This window comes from Podarcis filfolensis (assembly GCF_964270895.1).
Source record: "Podarcis filfolensis genome assembly, chromosome: 4".
NCBI classification, from domain to species: domain Eukaryota; kingdom Metazoa; phylum Chordata; class Lepidosauria; order Squamata; family Lacertidae; genus Podarcis; species Podarcis filfolensis.
The window spans coordinates 931,664-937,663 of NC_139607.1; positions in this window are offsets into that span (position 1 = coordinate 931,664).

Sequence of the window (6,000 nt, forward strand, 5' to 3'; positions counted from 1 at the left end):
AGATCCTTGTTCCACAGGCAGAGGTGACTTCTCCATGTGACAAACTTCCAGCAGAACCTTTGCTTGACTGCAGCACCAGGCCCAGGATCTGTTGCAGAAAACATTTTGTCATTAGCTGTGGAAAAACCATAAATAATCAGTTCTGATTATCTAAAGCACAGAATGAACTCAGGCTTGCTAGAGAGGTTAAAAGCAACAAAAAAGGCTTTTATGGGTATGTTCGTAGCAAAAGGAAGAACAAAGAAACAGTGGGGTCACTCAGAGGAGAAGATGGTGAAATGCAAACAGGGGACACAGAAAGGGCTGAACTCCTCAATGCCTTCTTTGCCTCAGTCTTCTCCGATAAAGAAAACAATGCCCGACCTGAAGAATTTGGAGCAAATGATTCAGCAGAGGAAACACAGCCCAGAATAACTAAGGAGATAGTACAAGAATACTTGGCTAGTCTAGATGTATTCAAGTCTCCAGGGCCAGATGAACTGCATCCAAGAGTATTAAAAGAACTGGCAGATGTGATTTCAGAACCACTGGCAGTCATCTTTGAGAATTCCTGGAGAACAGGCGAAGTCCCGGCAGACTGGAGGAGGGTAAATGTTGTCCCTATTTTCAAAAAGGGGAAAAGAGAGGACCCAAATAATTACCGCCCAGTCAGTCTGACATCAATACCAGGGAAGATTGTGGAGCAGATCATTAAGCAAACAGTCTGTGAGCACCTAGAAAAGAATGCTGTGATCACCAAGAGTCAGCATGGATTTCTGAAAAATAAGTCATGTCAGACTAACCTGATCTCGTTTTTTGACAGAATTACAAGCCTGGTGGATGAAGGGAACGCAGTGGATGTAGCCTACCTTGGTTTCAGCAAGGCATTTGACAAGGTGCCCCATGATATTCTTGTAAGGAAGCTGGTAAAATGCGGTCTTGACTATGCTACCACTCAGTGGATTTGTAACTGGCTGACTGACCGAACCCAAAGGGTGCTCATCAATGGTTCCTCTTCATCCTGGAGAAGAGTGACTAGTGGGGTGCCACAGGGTTCTGTCTTGGGCCCGGTCTTATTCAACATCTTTATCAACGACTTGGATGATGGACTCAAGGGCATCCTGATCAAATTTGCAGATGACACCAAACTGGGAGGGGTGGCTAACACCCCAGAGGACAGGATCACACTTCAAAACGACCTTGACAGATTAGAGAACTGGGCCAAAACAAACAAGATGAATTTTAACAGGGAGAAATGTAAAGTATTGCACTTGGGCAAAAAAAATGAGAGGCACAAATACAAGATGGGTGACACCTGGCTTGACAGTAGTACATGTGAAAAGGATCTAGGAGTCGTGGTTGACCACAAACTTGACATGAGCCAACAGTGTGACGCGGCAGCTAAAAAAGCCAATGCAATTCTGGGCTGCATCAATAGGAGTATAGCATCTAGATCAAGGGAAGTAATAGTGCCACTGTATTCTGCTCTGGTCAGACCTCACCTGGAGTACTGTGTCCAGTTCTGGGCACCACAGTTCAAGAAGGACACTGACAAACTGGAACGTGTCCAGAGGAGGGCAACCAAAATGGTCAAAGGCCTGGAAACGATGCCTTATGAGGAACGGCTAAGGGAGCTGGGCATGTTTAGCCTGGAGAAGAGGAGGTTAAGGGGTGATATGATAGCCATGTTCAAATATATAAAAGGATGTCACATAGAGGGAGAAAGGTTGTTTTCTGCTGCTCCAGAGAACCGGACACGGAGCAATGGATCCAAACTACAAGAAAGAAGATTCCACCTAAACATTAGGAAGAACTTCCTGACAGTAAGAGCTGTTCGACAGTGGAATTTGCTGCCAAGGAGTGTGGTGGAGTCTCCTTCTTTGGAGGTCTTTAAGCAGAGGCTTGACAACCATATGTCAGGAGTGCTCTGATGGTGTTTCCTGCTTGGCAGGGGGTTGGACTTGATGGCCCTTGTGGTCTCTTCCAACTCTATGATTCTATGATTCTATGACAACCATATGTCAGGAGTGCTCTGATGGTGTTTCCTGCTTGGCAGGGGGTTGGACTCGATGGCCCTTGTGGTCTCTTCCAACTCTATGATTCTATGATTCTATGATCATAAGTGGGACAAATTGACAAATTAATGCCCTGCAAACTTCATCTATCAGCTCACCTTGCTGCTGTGAAACATAAATGCCACATTACATTTTACAGGCAACTGTGAAATACACCCGCATCTGCAGTGGTAATCACATAATAAAGTGTGAAGGAGAGACACAAGGGGCAGCAACAATCAGTTACTCCTCCCTTTTATCTCACTTTCAAGCTTTCAGTATTTATTCCAGCAAATGCCACCATATATAGATTTCATGGCAGAATAGTCATGGTGAGACATGGAATGGTTATGATGAGAGCTGGTGAATTTAGAATGGGCATTCCGCAATATTCTTCTAGAATGACACCCACCTGATTTAAATAAGGTGCACCCATGGACTAAATACATAGCTGTATAGATGCTTCTCACAGACAGTATAGTATGTACAGGGTGATATTCACGTACAGTGGTCTCTTTCAGGACCACAGATTGTTGGTGTGCGAACACAGCTCACGTATGGGCTGGCTTGAGAGATTGGTGGATTTTGAATGTCACACTGTGTGGAACACAAATAAGGCCAATGGCAAAGAGTTAGCCAGCAGTAAATCACATCGTTCAAAGTTGGCATTAACTATCTGTTAGCAAAAAGACAATCTTCACATACTTGGCTGGGTTTCAGGCCTGATGAGCCCAGCAGCTCTTTCCTGGTAGGACTTACTCCATGAATCAGTTGCTGAGACTGAAAGTTCCCACCTCCCCACAGCTGTCTAACTCCCCTCTTCTCCAGGGCTTTCCCCAAAGCAATCAGATACTGTGTCTGTCTGTCACAGCCCTCTTCTGGTTCTGGGAGATGGAGGGAGGGGAGCTGGTTGCAGCAGGAGGAAACACCCGTGACTCTTCACCATCTCTGCCTCTTGGCCTTCCTCCTCTCCTGTTTCTGCTTCTGCCTCTGCTTCTGGACTTCTCTCTGCTACACTCTCCCAGTTCACCAACCCTTTACCTTTTCAACCTTTTCTGTTACCTCCTCCTCCCAGTCTTCTCCCTCTGACCATTCATCATCATCCCGCCACCAGTCCCTAGGCTCTGAGTCTTCTTCGCTTGAGGGTTCACCAGTTGGTTCCTCCCACAGTTCCTCTGCGTCCAGCCAGTCCATGACAGCCAAATGCTTTGTCTGTGGGGTGAATGTCTCAGGGCCTAACTGCATGAAATAGGAAGCTCATATGATATATCTGTTTGGGGGCTGTACCATTTGTATTTCACTGCAGGTGGGAGATTGCCTGCAAGTTTCCCCCATGTACAAAGCTAACTAATGAAGGAGGAAGTTCTAGGTTATTTATTTTTCTGTGTTAAGTGTATTTTTATGTGGGAGAGACCATTCCATCATATGATTCGTGATCTGCACTACAAAATGGTGGAACCATGCAACAACTGCTCATCTACTTTAGATCTAAGGGTCATCATATTTGGGGTTGGGAATAATGTAGAGGTTGGGGATGGGGCCAGCAGACACGTGTGGTATGAGTCTCCTCCACGGGTTTGGTGCACCCATGGAGAAGGCCTTATGTGGAAGGCAAAAAACATCAGTGGGTTTTGTTTTTTTTAAGTATTTGTTTAAACAGCATAACAAAATATACTCAGCGCTACAGAATGACTAAAATCTCCTTGCATATACAGTTTAATCAACACTTATTTCCAGTCTTCCATGTCTATTACTAACCTTCTTTCATGAAGCTTTCATTGTCATTTTCTGGCCACAAACAGCATTAAAACAAACAAACAGATGCTGATAAGGTTTTTCTGCCTGTTGAATAATGCACTACTTACAAAATATGCAGAATCTTTCAGAAAACTTCCATTGGGTGAACAGAAAAAGTTAAACATAAATGGAGTTTATAATAAACTTGAGTTTATGTTTTAATAAACTTGAGTTTATGTTTTACAGTAGGGATAAGTGTTAGTTTAGATTGAACTTAACAACTGCATTAATTATCTGGCAACAGCTGTAAAAAGCAAGTTAATGGGATAATGAAATCCACAGGTGTCGCCATGTTTGGAAAGAGCAGTAAAAAGAAAAGAAGACACACAGAGTTCATTGTTAGATGGAAGAGACATAAAAACTTGGCTCTATACCAAAAAAAAAAAAAGTGGGGAACAATATCCAGCAAATTGACAAGTACAGGATTCATTTAGTATTATGGGCCTGGTAAACACTTTTGACAGAATGAGGAGGTAAAATGCTCAGGTGGAAAAATGGACTTTGAGTAGAGGGTGCGAATTCTGTCTGTTCCCAGTCATTAAAAGCTCCTTATAGAAAGAAGCTCAGCACAGGAGACAAATAACTGGGCTGCAACCATTCTTTCTGATTTCTCAGTAGTATTTTAAATATATACATCAGGAGGCTTAGTTTGGTCAGAATCAAGCATATACTTTCAGAGTCAACACTAAATACATTACTTCTGGTCAATGACCCACCATCGCAGCTAGAGGGCCATGAAAATTTGTGTCCGGGGCTTTTTAGACTCATCTAGCCAGGTACCATATTTTTCGCTCCATAGGATGCACTTTTCCTCCCCTAAAAAGTAAGGGGAAATGTCTGTGCGTCTTATGGAGAGAAGCCAGCAAGAGCCGCTGCTGCTGACACGCTCTGCGCAGCTCTCCTGGCTCATTGTAAAGCCAGCAAGAGCCGCCGCTGCTGAGCTGAGCTGGGGAGGAGGGAGGGAAGGGGATTCTGTCCGTCCCTCCCTCCTCTGTGGCTCCCTTTGAAGCAGCAAAGTGGGAGGGGAGCCCCTTACACTCGTATAAGCAGCTCCTCTCCCACTTTCCTGCTTCAAAGCAACCACGGAGGAGGGAAGGAATGGGACCACGGATCCTCCGCTGCTCGAGGCGGCAGCGGATTCCCTCCTCCCAGGCTCCCTTTGAAACAGCAAAGCAGGAGGGGAGCCCCTTACACTCGTGTAAGCAGCTCCTCTCCCACTTTCCTGCTTCAAAGCAGCCACAGAGGAGAGAAGGAAGGGGATCCATGCATTGGATTCCCTCCTCCCGGGCTCCCTTAGAAGCAGAAAAGTGGGAGGGGAGCAGCTTACACTCGCCTCCCCAGATTTCCACTGAGACGGTCAGGCTAATATCGATGGCCATAAGAGCTGGAAACTTGCATGGGCTGTTTATTTAAAGACGAAAACATGCACACACATGAAAGAAATCCTCCCAGGTTCCTGGACACAACCCACGCTTGATATTCACACAGGTTACATGGATGGCATTGGCAACTGGAGGAGCAGCATGGTTAAAGAGCAAGTCCTGGTTTCAAGCTGAAGATCAGCTCTTTCGTGGTGGCCTCAAACAATCCTTTGGCTGCAACGGGAATCCCTCCCTTAATTCAGGGTGCTAAAGTCTACAGATGCTGTGGCTGGCTGCCCTTTCCCCTGAGCTGTAAAAGCACCTTCAATAGGGTGATGGGAGGTGCCACAGTCGTCTTCCAGATGTGCAAAGAACCACCCTTGCCACACTAAACGTGACAGCAAGCCTTACACTCAGATCTGAAGCATAAATGGGAACCTAGGAAGCTGCCTTATAAGGAGTCGGACCCACTACTCCATCTAGCTTAATAATGGCAACACTGACTGGCAGCAGTTTGCCAGAGTTTCAGGCCTGGAGAAGCCGGGGATTGAGCGTGTGGTGTTCTGCAGGCAAAGCCACTGAGGTTACAGCTGTTCCCTTTAAAAACAAACTAAGATTGTAGTCCTCATGATTCTGAAGAAAGGGCTAATTTAAACAGGAACAGAGGGACCTTCCCTGTACCACGTCAGGACCCCTTGAGCCCATTTAGCTCAGTTTTGTCTGATGGGCAGAGGCTCACCAGGGTTTCAGGAGACCCACCCTCAGCCCTACCCGGAGAAGCTTTCAAAGACTGAACTTGGGATCTTCTC